The sequence below is a fragment of the Lactuca virosa genome, chromosome 7 (genome assembly GCF_052849685.1).
Source record: "Lactuca virosa cultivar CGN04683 chromosome 7, Lactuca_virosa_CGN04683_v6, whole genome shotgun sequence".
NCBI lineage: Eukaryota > Viridiplantae > Streptophyta > Magnoliopsida > Asterales > Asteraceae > Lactuca > Lactuca virosa.
The window spans coordinates 159,481,830-159,490,256 of record NC_136432.1 but is presented as its reverse complement, the minus strand read 5'-3'; the positions used below and the strand labels follow the sequence as shown (position 1 = coordinate 159,490,256).

At 38.7% G+C, this 8,427-nt stretch overlaps 1 pseudogene across 1 annotated transcript; it reads left to right on the top strand.

The window, feature by feature from the left end:
• The first annotated feature begins 4,769 nt into the window (after positions 1 to 4,769).
• LOC145124591 (G-type lectin S-receptor-like serine/threonine-protein kinase At4g27290) lies at positions 4,770 to 7,989 on the top strand (annotated as a pseudogene). Its single transcript, XR_013715657.1, has 8 exons — positions 4,770 to 5,676; positions 5,791 to 6,138; positions 6,249 to 6,380; positions 6,482 to 6,621; positions 6,722 to 6,932; positions 7,021 to 7,258; positions 7,331 to 7,481; positions 7,561 to 7,989. The product of XR_013715657.1 is annotated as a G-type lectin S-receptor-like serine/threonine-protein kinase At4g27290 (transcript).
• Positions 7,990 to 8,427: the final 438 nt, after the last annotated feature.

Below are 8,427 nucleotides of genomic sequence, written 5' to 3'. Positions count from 1 at the left end.
GGTTGGTCACAGGGTGATGGGTCGGACCGAGGTAGTCCTGCAGACTACCGAGATGAGACAACAGATAAGACAACGTTTGTAGACTGCTCAGAGTCGTTAGAAGAGCTACGCCGACAGGCGCCGATCTGAGTTAGAGTTTCAGGTTGGTAAAATGGTACTCCTTAAGGTCTCACCCTGGAAGGGTGTGATTCGCTTCAGGAAGAGGGTGAAATTAGGTCCCCAATACATCGGGCCATTCAGAATCATTGCCAGGGTTGGCAAGGTGGCGTATAGACTTGATCTTCCAGAGGAGCTTAGTCAGATCCACAACACCTTCCATGTTTCACAGCAACGAAAGTGCATATTATACGAGAAGGCAATGGTGTCATTGGATGATATACAGGTCGATGAGCGCCTGAATTACGTGGAGAGGCCATTGGCCGTTCTGGAGAGGAAAGCGAAGGTTCTACGTAACAAGGAAGTACCTTTGCTAAAGGTATAATGGGAGCATCAGAGGGGATCCGAGTGGCTTTGGGAGCCGGAGGCAGAGATGTCGAAGCATTATCCGGAGTTGTTCACCGCAACAGACTTTGAGGACGAAGTCTAGTTCAAGTGGGGGAGAATTGTAACATCCCGAATCCCAGGTATAAATTTTAAAGCTTTATATTTATATTTTTGTGGGAACTCGACGAGTTGGAGGCCTCAACTCAACGTGTCGACTCTGGTCAGCCCGTGTGGTTTATGGCATCTACTCGACGAGTTGGAGGACCCCAACTCGACGAGTATAGGCTGTTCATGGATACCCTAACTTCCAGGGTTTTGCACCCTATTTAAAGGCTTATTAGCCCCCTGCCTCTCTTATCGCCCCCTTGACCTCAGAAAACCCTAATCATGTTTTACTCCTCATTTAGTGTGTTTGAAAGCTTGGAAAGTGGTTTTAGTGAAAGAAACTTGAAGATTCATGAGCTCGTATCAAGGAGAAGCTTGTAGATACAGTACCTAAACCGTCTTGGCTTCCATTTGAAGGTAACAAGTTGTTACCTTGATCATTTTAGTGTTAGATCTCCTAATTCAAGGGTTTAGGCCATTGTTAGCATATTTTTGGGTCATTTCTGGTATTGAGCATGATCTAAAGTTGTAACTTCAGATCTGGACTCCTCTAAGCCCTCATAGTCATAAAGTTATCAAATTTATCAAGCTTTGGCCCTTCTCTTTGGCTTAAACGTCTTCCTTAGCTTGGTTTTGGCATTTAAGGCCTTGCATGCACGTAAAGTTAGCAACTTTACGCGATAACTACACCCTAGGAGCCTATATCCACAGTTTGAAACATTTGTTTCACTTAAAAGCATCTGAATGAGAAATTGACTGAAGGAACTTGAGGAGTTGCATAGTCAACTCGACGAGTTGGTTAGGTTTTACCCGTCTTTTGGACACAGTATGAACTCGATGAGTTGTTGGGAAACTCGGCAAGTTGGCTCGGGTTTTCGATCTCTAGGTTCTAAAGGAACTCGACGAGTTGCTAGATGCACTCGACGAGTTGGGTCAACAAGGACTGTTGTCTGGACTGTTGACTTTGACCAAGGTTAACCAAGTTTGACTCTAAGGGTATTATGGTAATTTGGGTCTTGATAGAAGTGGTCATATGATGATTGTAGGTGTTTGAGTTTGGAGTTGTGTTGGGGAGTTTGACATCATCATCCAGTGCTACTCGTGAGGTGGGTTTTCCTCGCTATACTCAAGGGTCTAAGGCACTAAGGCCAACCCTTTGGATTGATATCCTGTTTGTTTACTGTTATGATCTGTTAGATCGGTATCCTAGTAGATAGGATGTTTCTATGTGATTATGATCTGTTAGATCAGTATCCTGGTAGATAGGATGTTGTTATTCTTAGTGATCTGTAGATCAGCTTGACTGTTTGTAGAATGTTATGTGGTTATTTGATATGTGTGCACATGTTTGATTGGTGGTTGAGGCGTCTGCTTGTGCATGAGCCAACATACCTGGGCATTCCATGCCAATGGTTGTGGGCCGAGAGTATTCCATACCGAGGATGATTGGACTCTTAGTATGTGGGCATTCCAACCCAATGGTTATGGGCCGAGGGTATACCATCCCGAGGATGATTAGACCCATAGTATGTTGGCATTCCAACCTAATGGTTGAGGGTCTGGGGTATTCCAACCCGATGGTTGATTGGGCCCATAGTATGCTGTTATTGTATATGTGTTATATGTTGTGTGGGTATTTTGGGGGAACTCACTAATCTTCGGGCTTACAGTTGTTGATTTTTTTAGGTATATCAGATGATCGCAGGAAGGCAAAGGCGTGATCGTGCACCTCCTCATATTTTGTGATTTGATTTCTGGGATACTCTAACATGAAACTATTTTGAAAACACTTTGTAGTAATTAATGGTTTTTGAATGATTTAAAAAGTTTTAAATTGGCTTGAATTTTATGGATGTTACAGTATAAAACTAAGCAGATTAATAGACCAAAAGTACATTACCAAAATATGTATAAGAATTTAACCAAAATACACATTTAATTAACTGCATCAGTAGAACCAAAATACATTACCAAATTAAGCATAAATGTGTCATTCCACCATACATAAGCAAATCATCAGACCATACCTAAGAGTCTAAACATAACAACCAAAATACAATCAAAGTGTCATTGCACCACACATATAAGTTTAAGATAACAACCAAGTTTTGAACAACATATAACCAAAATCACATAAAAACACCTACATGAAACCATACCCATGAAGCCATACCAACTTCATCAAAGCTTACTTCTTGGACTGATTCCCACCTTGCCCTTTACATGTCATAGATTTGTGTCCCTTATTCTTGCATTTGCTACATGTAACACTAATATGTTTCCTTGATAGCTTTTGCACTCCATTATTTGTTGGTCCATAGGATATTTCTTGTTGTGTACCCTTGACTCCATTACCTTGACTTCCCCTCTTCTTTTTGCTCAACCTTTCACCCTCACATTGTCTTCTTTTTTTCTTAGGCCTTCCCACCTGAGTGTGATGTGGGGGAGGAACTAGCTTTGTTAGACAATCACCTTTGGGCCACATGATTCTCCCATTAATTGGCTCCACCTTAAATGAATATGCTTTTCGTCATGTCTCTAACCAATAGACCTTGTGCACCCATTTGAAGTACCTGGATTGTAGCATCATTGATCAATAGTTGTAGCATCCTAAACACCAGTAATCTCATCCCCAACAGTATCCATAGCACATGTTGTAGCATCCTGATCAACACTCTTTTCCTTTAATTCACCAATATCATCTAAATTAAGCCTCTTGCTACAAGAACCTTCACCTGATTTGGAGTTCCCAACTCTATCCCTTATATACTCTGGTGAGAAAGCATCAATTTTACTCCCAAAAAGTATCAAAGACATGTAATCACCAATATGCTCATCATTAACATGGTTCATATTTCTCAAATGAGATTCCACATGAACTTCAGCCTCTTGATCATCATTTTCAGGTAATTCCTCAATCACAACAGTATCCTTTGCATTTGGAGACATGAAGTAAGTAAATAAATTTGTCTTCCCATGTTCTGTGTACACCTTAATCAACTTGTTATGTGGAATGTATTTAGATAGATTGATAAAATCATGATCATTCCCTAAAGCTCTAACGCCAAATTGAAAGTCGCCATTTGTTATCTTTAAATTGTAGTATATCACTGGGGAGTCTGAGACATCAACTACTTCAGTCATCCTTGGGTCTGGGTAACCTAGGTGAAGCATTATGGCATCAAGTTCATGTACAAAGAACTCATCTTTGTCCACATAATCAATATAACACACTGCACCTCTAATATACTCTACATCAGGTAATTTAGTAAACTTCCCACCGTGATGTAGCTTAATACTAAACCATGTGGGTGCACCCGCTACAACTTCAAAATTTTGCATGAATACATAGTCAAAATTATGCGTTTTTTAGTCTGAAAATCAAGGGGAAAATGCTTTACAGGAGGTTAAAGAAAACAGAGCAACTTACCATACATGGACGAGACGTCTAAAACTTTGTTTTTTGGTCTAACCTGCCACATTACATACACCATTTCGACTATAACGTATGTAATCACCTTCTGTTTGTTGCTTCGATTAGGGTTTTTGGATAAGAAAAGAGGGTTTTTGCAGTTTCTAATGGAGCAGAAGGAAGAGTGAGGGAGGTGAGGAGTTGACGTGTCTTTGGGATCGTAAATGAGGGGGTAAAGGATTATAGTATTCGTTGACATTTCATATGCAAAAATGGTCCCTAAAACTTGAAAAGACGAAAATGCCCTCACGTGGGAGGCACATGATGGGGTTAACATCAACAATTTAACGAAGGTTAAGTTGGGGGACCATTTCCACATACAAACCAGGACAAAAGGACCATGAACCCTAAAAAGTCGAGGTTTGGACCAAACCTCGGAAAATATACATACCATAGGGGCCATTTTTGCAATTTTGTCTACTTTTTTTTTCTATTATTGTAAAAAATCTAATGTTGAACATGTTGGTTTTAAACTTAAAAAAAAAAACTTGTAAATGAAAAGAGTAAATGGCATGGCTATAGAGCATAGTTGTGAAAACTGCAAAGTGTTTGTCTTCGAACATTTTTTTTTCAACAAATAGTACCAATCTGTTGTCAAAGCATGTGGTCTAAGAATTGGTCTAAATCTTGGCCTAGTGAAATACTTTTGTTTAAAATGTTTATTTTATTAATGGATCGAGACTTTCATATTCCACCCAAGTCTCCAGATCTAAACTCAAAAATATAACACAATCATTAGAGTAGAAAATTAGCAATGAAATGAAACACAAGGCAGAGAAGAATGAGAAGCATGAACGCGAGAATTCTAATGGAGAAAACAACTATACTTGTACTTTTACTTGTTTCACTCCACAAACAGAAAATCTACACTGCTGAATTTGACTTGATTTCAGATTCAAGGTTTTTGACAGAAGCAGACACGTTGGTCTCACCGGCCGGAATTTTTGAACTTGGGTTTTTCAGGCCAGGAAGCTCTGAGAACAAATATGTTGGTATTTGGTACAAGAAAATCTCCGTTCAAACAGTGGTTTGGGTCGCCAACAGAGACTTCCCACTCCCTGGTGCATCATCCGGCATACTGAAGATCATCTCTCCAGGAAATCTTGTCCTCATTAACGACACTAATGATGTAGTATGGTCATCCAATACAACGTCATCAGTCAACGTAATTGCACAGCTTGACGACACCGGAAATCTAATTGTCAAAGAAGGAATCCAGGAGAAGATTCTCTGGCAGAGTTTTGATTATCCAACTGATACACTTCTACCTGGCATGAAGTTAGGGAGAAGTTTCTTGACTGGTAAGGAATGGCACCTTTCTTCATGGAAGAGTAATCAAGATCCAGCACCAGGTGAATTCACATGGAGCACGGACACAAATGGCTTTCTACAGATCCTACTTAAACAAGGTATATCAATCAAGTTCCGGATTGGACCATGGAATGGTATATGGTTTAGTGGGGGCTCTGGGGTCAACCGGAACATCATTAATGCAGAAATGGTTATTAATGGAACCGAGGTGGTTTACAGTTATCTTCTTCGCAATAGTTCTGTAGTCTCAAGGCTTGTCTTGAGTTCATCTGGCCAGATAGAACGTTGGGTCTGGGTGGCTAATGGTAAGAAATGGCAGCTTTTCTTTCAGTTACAAAGAGATTTCTGTGATGGATACAACATCTGTTACGCTTATGGAACCTGCAGTGTTTTAACCTCACAAAGATGTGGTTGTTTAGATGAGACAAGACTCGTGCCCAGAAACCAAAAGGCATGGGAGATAGCAGATTGGTCGGGTGGTTGTGTGAGGCGAACACCATTGGATTGCAGAACAGATGGGTTTATCAAGTATTCTCATGTGAAATTACCAGACTCACGGACTTCATGGTATAACATGACCATGAGCAGAAATGAATGTAAAGAAAAATGCTTGAAGAATTGTAGTTGTATGGCCTATTCAGATACAGACATCAGAGGTGAAGGAAGTGGCTGCTTGCTTTGGTTCAATGATCTTATGGACATAAGAGTCTTCTCTCAGAGCGATAACGGGCAGGATATTTTTGTAAGAATGGCTTCCTCAGAATTAGGTATTCATCTATGTACACAAACATAATTTGAATAGTTTCTCAAATGCATGTTATATCTAACCATGTAAAATTACTTAATTAATTCATGATTATTACTGCCACTCAATCAGTACACGAGGAGGAGAGAGCAAACCTCAAGATCATCTTACCAGTAATTTTTCTGGGGGTTCTTCTGATAGGCTTGAGCTCTACATGGTTCCATTACGCATGTAGAAAAAGGCATGATCAACAACTGAGGGAAGGTAAGAAAAATTCATGATTTTAACTGTAAATTGGTTGTAGCCTAATAGAAAGAAGAGTAATATGAAATCTTGAAGGATATTCTTGTATTTTCAATGCACAGGGGAATTCTTTGATGTTGGTCAAAGCCAGAGAGATGCAATGGAGCTACCATTGTTTAGCTTTTCTACATTAGCTAGAGCTACTGCTAGTTTTTCACCGGATAATAAAATTGGAGAAGGTGGATTTGGATCAGTTTATAAGGTAATGATAATACTCAAAGTTGTGTACTGAGAAAGAGACATGGAAGCAATTCATCTTCACTGTTTATATTGTTTTTCATATTGCCAATTATGATCTCTAGGGTGTGTTAGAAGAAGGACTGGAGATTGCAGTTAAGCGTCTATCTACGACTTCAAGCCAAGGACTTGATGAGTTTAAGAATGAAGTTATTTGCATTTCAAAACTTCAGCACCGAAATCTTGTTAAACTCCTCGGATGTAGCATACAGGGAGATGAAAAGTTGTTGATCTATGAGAACATACCAAACAGAAGCTTGGACTTGTGTTTATTTGGTCAGAATCACATAATTGCCATTAATTTAACGTTTAGGAACTAAGCATTCTCCAGAACTGAATATGACTACATCTTCATGTTGGCCAGATTAGACACGCAGCACCCAACTTGATTGGACAGCCCGTTTTAACATTATCAAAGGAATTGCTCGAGGACTTCTTTATCTGCATCAAGATTCACGATTAAGAATCATCCACAGAGATCTTAAAGCTAGCAATGTTTTACTTGATAAAGACATGAACCCTAAGATATCAGACTTTGGGATGGCTAGAAGCTTTGGAGGAAACGAGAGTCAAGCAAACACACAGAGAGTTGTTGGTACATAGTAAGCTAGATAATCCAATTGTATATATATATATTCTACTTCTCTTGAGTTCATTTATTTTATTATGTGCAGTGGTTACATGTCCCCGGAGTATGCATTAGATGGTGTTTTCTCATTCAAATCCGATGTATTTAGCTTCGGTGTTTTAGTGCTAGAGATAATGAGTGGGAAGAGAAACAGGGGATTCATTCATTCTGAACATGACAATAACCTCCTTGGACATGTAAGTTTATCGGCCACAAACTACTCCTTTGATTTATAAAAATATATCCTCCAATTACTTTTACATTAATTTTATTAAGGCATGGAGAATGCATAACGAAGGCAGGTCAATGGAACTCATTGATACATCTTTAAGCCAATCAAGCAATTCGTCGGAAGTTATACGATCAATTATAGTGGGGTTGTTATGTGTTCAACAAAGCCCAAAAGACAGGCCAAACATGTCATCTGTTGTTTTAATGTTGGGCAACGAGGGTATACTGCAGAAACCTAAGCAGCCAGGTTTTTTCATAGAAAGGATCTTACATGGTGCTGATATTTCTTCAAGCAGTTACCCAATGAGTTCAACCAACGATTTAACTATTACAGAGGTAGCTGCTCGATAGAAAGAACATACATAGCTTCAACCTCAAGTCTTGTTCTTTTTATTTTCGTTAGCACCTTCAAATATACGGCTATGTATTATCTTTGTTTCAAAACATATCTACCACAATGGTTTAGTGTCAAAATGATAGTTTAATTATGCATTTTTTGGCAAAAAAAAAAAGTTAACTTGAAGCCTACATTTGAGCTTAATAAGTTTGCATTCCCGATATCCGATTTGCGAGTGCGATATGTCAACGGAAAGAAAAAAAAAAGTGTTAATCGGAGTTAAAACAAATTCTTTGTGGTAGTGTCAAAATGGTACTTTATGCTTCTTTTGCTACTTATTTTTAACATGAAGCCTACTACTTTGGAGCTTAATAAGTATGCATTCCCAATATCTGAAGTGGTCTATATCAATGGAAAAAACTAAACAACAAATTATAACAAAAAAAATTAAAATAAATAAAAAAAATAAAAAAACTTGTTATTTGGAGTTAAAACGAATAACTTGTAGTAATGTTAAAATGGCACTCTATGTGTTTTTTTGGATTTTTTTTTACATGAAGCCTACTTTAGAGCTT